General features: G+C 39.2%; 1 protein-coding gene across 1 annotated transcript in view; it reads left to right on the top strand.

Moving 5' to 3' along the window:
• Positions 1–3758: 3758 nt before the first annotated feature.
• Positions 3759–12446, top strand: part of FRMD6 (FERM domain containing 6) — a 150487-nt gene continuing 141799 nt past the window's right edge. Inside the window, exon 1 of the mRNA XM_037732777.1 lies at positions 3759–3873. The gene's annotated coding sequence lies outside the window, so the exon portion shown is untranslated. The remainder of the gene's footprint in view (positions 3874–12446) is intronic.

The following is a 12446-nucleotide window of genomic DNA, read 5'->3' as shown; positions in this document are numbered from 1 at the left end:
GACTTGGGCAAATTTAATTCTTCTTAAAATTAATTCTTTGTGGCTCAGTTTCCTCATTCATAAAAAGATACTGTGATCAGTACTTACCTTCTAGCAAGAATGTGAATATTAAACGAGTTAACACACGTAAAGCACTTGGAATGGTCCTTGCATGTAGTGAACACTCAATACACAGTAGCTGTCATTGTTGCCATCCTATTACCCCGCTTTGCTGCACTATAGTTTCAGAGTCTTTTTTCTCTAGGACAGCCTGGCAAGATGGAGTTCTTCCTTTCCACTAGGCACCTTGTTCCTGTGACTGCTGTTGTAACGTTAGCATGTTATGTTCACCCCTAGAAGCCCCTCCTGTTTCTCCAGCAAAACTATCTTAGGCCCCCAGTTTCTCACCACCTGAGTCTCTCCCAAGTAAACCATGTTTCACCTTCATACATATGCACATATGGCTTAAATTTGTCCCAGGGGAGGGAGAGAATGACCCCTTTCTCCTTTTTTATACAATCTCACAACCTGAAACTGTGATTAGTCTACAATTTCAGTATTTACCCAATTTAAGTGTTTGCAATTTAAGTGTTTACCGAAGAACTCTCAGATTTAGGAGATTATAAATTCTCTGCTTCTGAAGCAAGACTGAGAAGGGATTAAAACCAAAAACTTGAGAGACAGCTGGAACTAGGTTCAAATCCAGGCTTCACATTTATTAGCTATGTGACTTTAGATCAAATAACACCTGAGTCTTTGTTTCCTCATCTATAAGATAGGACTACCTATCTTGCATGTTGTAAGTATTAAAGGTTATAAACTTTATAAAATAGGTAATTTTTAACCCCTCACCCGATTCCCACCCTCTCACATTTCATAGTCTCCAGTGTCTATTATTTCACTCTGTATGTTCATGTACACCCATTATTTACCTCCCACTTATGAGTGAGAATATGTGATATTTGACTTTCTGTTTCTTAGTTATTTCACTTAGGATAATGGCCTCCAGTGTCATATATATATAACATTTTCTTTATCAAACCTTTGTTGATGGGCACTTGGATTGATTCCATGATTTTGCTATTGTGAATAATGCTGCAATAAATATACAATGCAGGTATCTTTTTGATATAATGATTTCTTTCCTTTTGGGTATATACCCAGTCATGGGATGCTGGTTTAAATGGTAGGCCTATTCTAAGTTTTTGAGAGATCTCCATACTGTTTTCTATAAAGGTTGTACTAATTTACATTCCCACCAACAGTGTATAATCATTCCCTTTTCTTTACATCCTCACCAACTTCTGTTTCTTTTAGACTTTTAATAATAATCATTCTGACTGGTATTAGATGATACCTCATTGTGGTTTCAATTTGCATTTCTCTGGTTATTAGTGATGTTGAACAGTTTTTCATGTGTTTGTTGGCCATTTCTATGACTTCTTTTGAAAAATGCCTGTTGATACCCTTTGCCCACTTTTTTAAAGGGGTTGTTTTTTCTTCTTGAGTTGTTTGAATTCCTTATGGATTCTGGATATTAGCCCTTTGTTGGATCCATAGTTTGCAAATATTTTTCCTGTACTGTAGTTTGTCTGCTCTCTTGGTCATTTCTCTTTGCTGTGCAGAAGCTTTTTAATTTAATTAAATCCCATTTGTCTATTTTTGTTTTTGTTGCATTTGCTTTTGAGGACTTGCTCAAAAATTTTTTGCCTTGGGCAATGCCTAGAAGAATTTTCCTGGGTTTTTTTCTAGGATATTTATGGTTTCATGTTTTATGTTTAGGTCTTTGTCTTATTATTATTATTATCATAATTTTGGGGATGGCATTGTGCTCTGTTATCCAAGCTGGAATGCAGTGGCATGAACATGGCTCACTGCAGCCTTAACCTTTTGGACTCGAGCAATCCTCCCACCGCCATCTCCTAAGTAGCTGGGACCACAAGCATGTACCACCACACACTCATCTAATTTTTTAAAAAACTTTTTTAGAGACAGGGTCTCGCAATGTTGCCATGTTGCCTAGGATGGTAACTCCTGGGCTCAAGCGATCCTCCTGCCTTGGCCTCTCAAAGTGCTGGGGTTATAGCCATGAGTCATTACTCCTGGCCCAAGTTCATCTTTTTATATGGTGAGAGGTATAGGTCCAGTTTCATTCTTCTGCATGTGGCTATCCAATTTTTCCAGCACCATTTGTTGAATAGGGTATCATTTTCCCAGTATATATTTTTGATGACTTTGTCAAAAATCAGTTGGTTGTAGGTATGTGGGTTTATTTCTGAGTTCCCTATTCTGTTCCATTGATCTGTGTGTCTATTTTTATACCTGCAGCTAAATTTTAGTAGTAGATTCAGGTGGCTTCTCTGAAAATACAGATGTATCAGTGACACCTCTGAATCCCTAGGGGATGTTTCACAGATGACACCAGATTCATGTAGGTCCCTGTCCATGACAGTAACTTAGAGGGTCCTTCCTGCTGATGTTAGCTGCAATGATGTTCTTATCACTGCTCTGTGCATTCAATAGAACAAAACAAAGTTTGCAGTTATCCCCCAATGGAAATGAACTGCCCTGACTTCTGAGAGTCAAGGGCTGTTTGGGTTAGGATTTCAGCTGACTATTTGTCACCCATATTTTCTTTCTTTTTCGTATGTTCTCTGGCATTACTATAGTCAGTATTACTGTGCTATTTCATACTCTCTCTCCTAATTTTGTTTTATATGTTTTAAAAGATGAATTTTTATTAGATCCTAACAAAACTAGCACAGAGAGAAGTTTTAAAAAAAAATAGGTGTTCTGCAGGTCTCTTGATTATGTAAGAAAATTATAAATTATAAATACAAAGAGCAGAAAAACTTTCCCCTGCTGAAATATATTCTACATCTACAGGAATATGACCCAAACAGGGACCATGGTTTTTCCAGTCTGTTTGAGACAAATTTTAGTGATCTCCTAAAATGATCACTAAAAATGATCTCCTGAAAATGGTCACATGACAAATTTTAGTAGTCTCCTAAAATCATTTTAGATCTCCTAAAATGGCTTCCATCCCAGGCTGCCCCAACCTCACACTCCAATATGCCACCATCTATGCCTAATAGGTCTCAGTTGAAGGAATTCTGACTAACTTAATCTACAAAGCATTAAATTGAAGAACACAGAGAAGCTTGCAGACTCATGGGAAGGCCAGAGAATCAGACACAAAACCCACATAGGGAACAAAGGAAACTCATAAAGCCTCAGGCCATGTGAACAGTGCAGCTTGGTCACTGCCATTTCTGGGGACTAGGCACCACGGCTGATGTCATTGTCACTGAGCGGTGGTTGTCACTATGACCACAGTGAGCCCTAAACTGCCTCTGGGTCACTTATGCTAATATTAAACCCCTTACGGGAATATGCAGTTGACCTTCTACCTCACAGTTGATAATGAAAAGGGGATTCAGATGATGGAGAGCTGAAAAATGATAAATATTTACTTTCCTTCCCGTCCTTCTCTACCTGCTCACATTCTACCTTGAATTAAGTATGGAGCAAACGTCTATTCTTTTTTAAAAGAGGTTTTAGTGTCTGCAACATTATCAATCCCATTTTACAGATGGGAAAACCAGAGGATAAGTGACTATAGAAGGTCCTAGAAAGTATTTATCACTCCTAGATTTTTGCTCCATGCACAGGTTTTAAAAAACCATTAACCACTATTGTTTTGTTTTTGTTGGTTTTTTTGGTGTTGTTTATTTGGTTTTTGGCTGATGGAATCTTTTTTATTATTCTAATGAAATCTTGCAAGAAACTGCAACAAAGCAGATCCATTGGGTTGAAGAAGGGTGAGGAAGCACAGAGATCTGCTTGGCCACACACTCCTCATTTCACACACAAGGAACACCCTCCACTGAGGTATGAAAAACGCTACTGCCAGCCAGAGAGGCTGATCATTCCTGGCTCATTTCCTGTCACTACCCCTCTGGCCCTGCACATGGGGACAGGAAGTAGCTCTTAGTTCAAATAGAGTTAGCGGTGCATACTCAATTGTGTCCATGCACATGGTCTAGCATTTCTCAAAAACATGCTCCATAGAACGCAAGTTCATCCAGATATCAATAAGTTATCACGTAAATGGGGCTGTGCACAGTGGCTCACCCCTGTAATCCCAGCACTTTGGCAGGCTGAGGCGGGTGGATCACCTGAGATCAGGAGTTTGAGACCAGCCTGGCCAACATGACAAAACCCCGTCATACAGAAATTAGGTGGCAGGTGCCTGTAATTCCAGCTGTGTGGGAGGCTGAAGCAGGAGAATCACTTGAACCTGTGAGGCAGAGGTTGCAGTAGAATCACTTGAACCTGTGAGGCGGAGGTTGCAGTGAGCCAAGATCGTGCTGCTGCACTCCAGCCTTGGCAACAAAAGCAAAACTTAAAAAAAAAAAAAAATCAGGTAAGCGAGAATTTTTTTTAAAGTTTTGTTAATGTTGGATTTCTCACCTTACCTAAAACTATGGAAAACAATAGGTTTGTAAATCCCAAGAAATTAAGACATTTCTTACCTACAAGGAGGGAATCTCCGAGAGTGTAATGACACTCCAAAGAAGCAGTATGATGTTTGGAATTTTCCAAACATTTGACTAGAGACCTATTTTTCAAGTTGTATTTCTCAGGGGTAGTCTCTTGGATTTTTTGGTTTGGTTTTGTTTTTAAATGCCTACTAATATCATTTGGCTATTTTTGGAGGCGGGATTAATTGGTTTGTACCCAGCCATTTTTTTTACAAGTGTTCCTCTAAAGCTTGTAAATCCAAAAAGAAATGCTAAGTTCACCCAGGAAAGCTAAACCCCTCTGAGTCCCTAATATCCAAAGGATTTGGTTTATGCAACAGCATTTCTCTATCATGTAAGAAAGAGTACAGACCGCGTGGCTTAGAACTCAGAAAAATCCTAGGCCCAGATACGCTCAGGACAGTAACTGCGGTAATTACAACTCTCTAATTAAAAAAGGTCTGCAAAGTTCAATTACAAAAGACAGTGAGGTGAAGGGATATTTGCTTTCAGACTCACTTTTTAAAAATCCTGGTAGCTATATAACTATAAACTCCTCAGGGGAAGTGGAGATGTCGCTAAAGATCTGATCCAAATGCAAAAAGTGACCAAAGTTTTGGAGAAGTGATTTAACTGGTTGGAAGGCATCAAGCTGCCCAGAACAATCTCATCCAGGTGGACAGCTGTGACTTACTGTTTTACTCCCTGGAAGTCAATGTGTCCCTGATTTATACATACCTCCCAGTACCCTGTTGCCTTTTTCCTCAAATGAAACCTGCTCAGCCTGGATTCTAATATCTTCCTCAACTGCATCTTTATCTCACCAGTTTATTCTCAGCTTAGATAAATCACTGACCCAATGGGGGAGCTGCTGTGGGGTTTTTTGGTTCATTTTTGGTTTGCTTTGATTTAGCATAAAATTGGAGTAATCATAATTTCACTATCACCTCTGAGAGCTGTGGTGAGAATCCATCATGTCGATCAGGGCCAAGGCCAGTCCATACTGTGTCTTTGTGTAAATTAGGTAGAGGCAGCCCTTCTGGAATTATGCAGCCTGTTGGCTCGGGGTAGGCCAGCAGCATAGGCTAGATTTCAGCTCCACGCCTTGGCAGCTGGTAGAACTTGCCCAGTTGCATACCACGTATCAGTCTATGCAAAACGATTCTGTAAGCTGGAAAAGTGCTTTCATCCAGCAGTGTTGTGGAGCGTTAAGGGCAGCATTACAGAAACAAGGATTTTATTACAGGCTCACCATAACATCTGTGTGACCTCATTAACCTCTTTGAACCTCAGGGTCCTCATGTGTGAGATGGAGATGACAGCAAACAAGGTCAGTGTGAAGATTAAGTGAGATAAAGCCTGAGAGTACCTGGAATATAGTAAGCATGCAATAAATGTTAGTATTACTATTATTACTAAAGTAATAATTACTAAAGTAATAGTAGTAATTGGGAAAATTGACTTTTTGATATTATTGTCTTTTTAATTCTAAGATAGATCCTATATTCCAGTCATATTAATTTTCTCCTTCTTCTGACTTACCCACATATACTGGCCAATCCCTGGGCTTTCCCTGTGTTGCGTCTTACTTGGAAGCACCTCCCTCTTTGCCAATCTATTGCTGTCATTTTACCATTCTCCTGGTGTTTTCCCAGTCACATAAATTATGCTACAGCATTATTGGAGACTAGTAATAAAAGGGATACAACTTTATGATATAATGCTAAGTTAAAAGAGCAAGTACAGAATTATATATTCATGATCTCAATTTTGTAAAAAATATTTTTCAAGTATGTACATATAGACTGTCCATGTTTTGCATGGGCCCACAATGCATGCATTTTTGTTACCATAGGTTAAACAATACCCATCTCCCGACAACACGGTTCAAATTTCAGTTATCCCAGTATATTAACTAATTGCATAAGGTAAGCTTCACTGCTGGCAGTTCAGTCCACAGATCACTATGGGATTGACAGATGCACATCATGATCAGTGACCAGTCACATCCCTGCTTTCTCAGTCAGCCTGTGATTGGTCAGATTGGGTCAGTGCCCATCTGTTATTCAGTTCAGGCACAAAGAGCAGGAGGTTACATCCTTCTCTGCTAGTGATAACCCCACATGGCATTTTTAAAAAGTGGGTAATCAAAAGAGGAAATTGGTCAAAAATGGTGAAAATGCAGCAAAGTAATGAAAAGTGAAATGGTGGAAGTTAAATATGAGTCTGATATAAACAAAGTTATAGAAGAAATAGCTGACCATGGAAATGTGGACATCACTACCCTTTGAGAGACACTAGATATGGAACCCGAGGAACTTATTTAAGGTAAAATTGACAGATGAAGAAAGTGCTGGTGTTGAAAATACACAGAAGAAGCAACATTGGCAAACAACAACAACAACAACAACAACTTTGCATTAAAAGAACTATCAGAGATAGTTCACATCTTTGAAAGTGCAAAGGACAAAGTTCTAGAAGCTGATGCAGATTTAGAAGTATAACAATTTGTAAAAAAAGATGCTTGCTTTGCATTGTAAATTACACAATGAAAGATAGACCAGCATTATACAAACTACTTCTGGTAAGTTTTTTACAAAGAAATAAAACACTTTTATTCTCAACATTTCTATATTTTACATTCAGAGTACTAAAGATTATTTTTACTATTCTTTATTTTATTTATTTATTTATTTTTTTTTCTGAGATGAAGTCTTGCTCTGTCTCCCAGGCTGGAGTACAGAGGCACGATCTCAGCTCACTGCAACCTCTGCCTCCCAGGTTCAAGCAATTCTCCTGCCTCAGCCTCCCAAGTAGTTGGGATTACAGGTGCACACAACCATACCCAGCTAATTTTTGTATTTTTAGTAGAGACAGGGTTTTGCCATGTTGGCCAGGCTGGTCTCAAACTCCTAACTTTGTGATTCATCCTCCTGGGCCTCCCAAAGTACTGGGATTACAGGCATGAGCCACCATGCTCAGCCACAATTTTTTATTTTCTTATACATTTATAAGCAACAGTAAGAGAGTTTTTAATGACAAAATTTTTTTTAAAGATTACAGAACAGTTGGATTTTCTCTATTGATTGTTAAGATCACTTTGCATGATTCTAGCTTTTATGGTCATTTTTGCAGTCTCACACTATCATAACAAGTGACAACTGCCCATACCTATATCTCCATAGGAAAAAAAAATGACTACATAAAAATATGCCAAAAAGTTAGTACAGGAATTTTATTTTAATAGTATGGTTTTAATTTTCTCTTCTGAAATTTTCATATTTTCAAATGTTCAACAATGAGTATACATTTCTTTTGTGATCAGAGAAGGAATTGTGATTTACAAAAAAAGCTAGGTTTAAAATTCAGCTCCATTGAGAGTTTTAGACACCTTTGACTGGCTCTCTGTGTCCTTGGTTCAGAGTCCTTCAACCAAATTATGGTTAAGATGCCTTGCTGCTGAACTATAGCTTTGTAAAGGCATTTGGGTTATTGTGTGTGTTTTAAAAATTATCTCATATAAACTAAAATTTCTTGAGTATAGAAACAATGTATTTATATGTTATCCTTCCCATCCCTGGAGCCCTATACAATGTTTTAATAAGTAATAGGTACTCAATAAATATTCTAACCTATCTCTCAAAAACCTGCCAGCAGTTGCTGGGAAAATTACCCAAAGAGCATCAAAGGACACATGAGATCATATTTGAACACAATTTAATAAATTTCCTGTAAAATTACTTGTTTTTCTACTCATTTAATTAAAATTTTAATTTCCCCTCTTCAAACAACATAATTATTGAGAATCTAGAGGCTCCTAAATCATAGTGGTTACATTTTTTGGTTTCCATAGTAACTGTAATTCAGCCTCAGAGTCTTAACGCATTTCTTTAGATTATAGCAAATAGAGTTACATTTTTAATCTGTATATACCTATCAAAGTAAAGTTCTGATTTTTATAGAAGCCACAATTTCTATTTTACATGTTCATTTAAAATGAACAGAATAGCTTACAAAGGAGTTTTAAAAATGTATGTCCTTTGTTAAAAATATATGAAGTACACTGAAAGATAAAACCTGTGCATTCCTCATTGTAGGACCTATTTTTAAGGCTTCCCTATCTGAGTCAGCGCAGTCTCTGATGTGAGAGGAGAGGGGAAAAGCAGAGCTGATAGTTATGTGATGCGATTTTGTCACTCAGTTTAGTAAACAATGCCTTTTGTAGTTTCTACCTAAACCACCTTATCATTTTTTATGGCATCCCGATGAACTGCATTTCATTGCACGGCCCTCAGTGTAAGGTGATGTAACTGATGGGCTGTCAACACACCTCCACTTGCAGAGGGAAATCATGCCAATGACAGAGCAGGCAAGGGACTCTACCACGCTGCCAGCTAACAGCTCCAGATTTCCCTTCTGACAAAGAGAAGGTATTTGTAAGGTAGCCTCTAATGCAGCCAAAGAAACTCTCTGACTTTCTTCTTAGATTTTAGCATTCACCTTTTCCTGAAGAATGTGAATAAGTGGACACAAAGACAAATAAATCCTAATTTCAAAATGTATCCAGAATTGTTAGTTCCCCGTTTCCTTCCTTGCCAGCTTACTAAATTGTACCTGTGACAACTGGCAAATGAATGTCAGCAGAGCCAGCTGTGTCAGCCCCAGCAGACAGTCGGCTGCTGCACGTACATTCCTGTGCCTCTGAATGATGTTGCTTCACATCCTCTGCCCTCAGCCTTGTGAAACTGTAGTGAGGACATGACTGTGCCAGACAGGGGTGAACTGAATTCGTGCTTTCTAATGACGAGTCCAGTTGTTTTGATTCTGTCTTCTCTGCTGGAGTTTGTGAGTTTCATTCCCAAAGAGAAGAATCTAGGTAAACCCTGACTCCCATTTCTGGATACCAGACTACTTTGATATAGTAAGTACATAATTGAAGGTGGCAACTTGAAATATATATGAACCCCCACCCCAACTCTATGAAATTTTCATTTCTCCTTTCCAAGAATAGAATCCCCACACTTTCCAAAGCAAAAGTAAGACCAAATGGCTTGGCATATACAGATGTACTCGGAGGGACAGCATAATAGGGTGTGTGAAATGGGTACCAGGGTGAATTATTGATGGAACCTAGATGAACTCACAGCATTTCTTATACCTCCTCCAGAGATTTACTAAGAACAAGAAACAAGTACATGTTTTTGTTTTTGTTCTTGGTTTTGTTTGAGATAGAGTCTTGCTCTGTTGCCCTGACTAGAGTGCAGTGGTGCAATCCCAGGTCACCGCAACCTCTGCCTCCCAGGTTCAAGCGATTATCCTGCCTCAGCCTCCCAAGTAGCTGGGATTACAGGCATGTGCTGCCATGCCCAGCTAATTTTTGTATTTTAGTAGAGACAGGGTTTCACTATGTTGGCCAGGCTGTTCTCGAACTCCTTACCTCAGGTCATCTGCTTGCCTCGGCCTCCCAAAGTGCTGGGATTACAGGTGTGAGCCAGCACACCTGGCCATGAGTACATCTTTTAACCCTTGTTCACCCCGAGGATCCTCCCCCACTGTGCTTGGAAAAGGGAAATAAATTGGGAAGAGTCCCTGTTATTTACAGGTGGCAAGACTTAGGCCAGAACTATTAAGCGAGAGCAAAATTGACTGCTTTGAATATTTGTTCCTTCCTTTGGAGATGGTAGCTTCAAGAAAATTACCAGAACTTGTATGGAAGAGAAATGAAGAATGATGAGCTGCTGGGTTAACTCTGAATACTCAGCCTCAACAGAAGGGATAGGGAGTCCTGGACTGTGCTAGACACCAAAAGAGGGAGCCTGTAGTTCTCATCCTCTTCTGGGCTAGGAGACCACCTGGACCAGTGAGCCAAAGCTCTTGGAACTGGCAGACTAGGTAGATGCTTATGCAGTGTGATTTGAGAGTGACCCATTTTACCAAAGCTGCATCAGTCCCCTCACTTTGAGTGCCTGGAATTCTGACTTTTAGAGTACCACTTTTAGGCTAAGGCACTATTGCCAGAAGATCCCTTTGAACTCAAATCTGTACCCTGGAATTATGGTGCATTTTATTATTAGGTCCTATTTTCTCAGATTATTCTACAAAACACTTTAACATTTCCTTAATCAAGTCTGGGAAGCAGGATACTCTGGAATCAGGGAACATGGGAGTGGTAAACTTTGATTGTGTTAGAAAGGTGGAGAACAAAATCTACTCTCAGGATAGACAGGGCTATGAAAGTATTGTTAGCAGCATGAAGGCTCGTCTCTGGAGTGAAGTGTCAGAAAGAAAAAGAACATCAGCTGGGGAGCACACAGGGTGAACCCTGACAGCATGAGATCCAGCCTCATCTGCCAAATCAAAGATGGCAAGGTGAGGCCCTTCTGTTTCATGGAAGAGGCAATTAATAAGGATGAATGGAAGATAATATTGTAGATCAATTACATGCTATAAACTATAATGTACTAGCTTTTCCATAAGGCTATAGACTATGGTTCATTAAATTTTTTCAATAAACAATAGTTTGCCTTCCTTAGAGTCTCAGGCAATAATGAGTCTTCTCCATTCTGGCTTTATTTTAAATCTAAAATATTGTCAATAATTAATTAATGGTATTCAAGTGTAAACACAATATAAGTTTCACAATCTTGAATTTATATTTCCTCTTCTTTAGAGTATGTACGGTTTTATATATTTTGGTTTGTGCTTATGGAAAAATGTTTTACTTCTGCTGTTGAAATCATAGCCACCTGCTGTTTTCTATAGTTATGAAATATTATAAGTCTTGTCACTTGCAGAACTAATGTTCCCACTGAGATTCCTCTCTAGCCTTTTTGATTAAAAAGCAGCAACAGCAGAAGACACAGCCTGGGACGGAATGGCCTATCATTTTTGTGTCTCATTTGGTCACAGTAATTCTCAACCCAGAATTCACATCAGAATGAACTAGGCAGTTTTTTGGAATTGTGGAATTTCCAAGAGGAGAGCCTGGGGTGGTTGTGTGTGTGTGTGTGTGTGTGTGTGTGAAATTCCATAGGAAATCTGATACATAGCCAGAATCAAGCACCCTTACATTACTGACTTCAGGGAATATTGCACTGTGAACAGCGTAAGACTCAGGTTGGGAGGTGATTTAAATTCTAGTATAAACTGATACTAACTATGTAAGACCCTATTAAGTGATCAAAATATTTTGTGTTCATTTCTCTCTGCCTGACTATTTCTCTGATACTTACAAGAAAATTAGAAAAAGTGTGCCCCTTCATAAGTTTACCCGTGTGGTTGCGTGTCATCAATAATGACTTTGTAGCTTTATATATGGGAGGAAGTGTTTTGCATCCCGAGGGTGGTGGCCTGAGCTGTGGCTGAGTCTCAAGGCTCCTGGTTAAGCAGTGACGCTTCTGTGGCCTGTGAATACCACTTGCAATGTGGGCACATCGGTGGGTGAGAGAGTTACTAAGCAGAGCCCCACTGCCTGGTTCAAAAGTTCATGGGCCCAGAAAGGGCAATGATAGTGTAGAGACCCAAGAGAAAAGCTTTCTTTCACACAAGAGCATGCAGAGAAGCCATGCAATCTCCAGCTTATCTGAGGCAGGCAGCGCCCTGCATATATACATGGGGTCCTCAGATCTGCTGCTCTGTTGTTGCAAGCTTATACATCACACAGATGCCTCCCCACTTAGGAAAAACTGCATCACATTTGATGCAAATATTGATTTTATAAATATGCAATTTTATAGGAGCCTGATTGCAATGTGTAAAAGAGGCCATTTTCTTATGAAGTAATGTTACCTATAATGTGCATATTCATTCCCACATTTTTCCTACCATGTGGTAAATACAGCAACAGATGTTATCTAACGGGGGCCAACGAATGCACTAGGTGATATGGGAGCTGGAAGATCATCACATATGCATTCTACCATAGACAGCTTATCTTATGTT

This window comes from Cebus imitator, unplaced genomic scaffold (genome assembly GCF_001604975.1).
Source record: "Cebus imitator isolate Cc_AM_T3 unplaced genomic scaffold, Cebus_imitator-1.0 Scaffold472, whole genome shotgun sequence".
Lineage (NCBI taxonomy): Eukaryota > Metazoa > Chordata > Mammalia > Primates > Cebidae > Cebus > Cebus imitator.
Note: the sequence above shows the minus strand (reverse complement) of the source record. Positions and strands in the feature narration are given on the sequence as shown.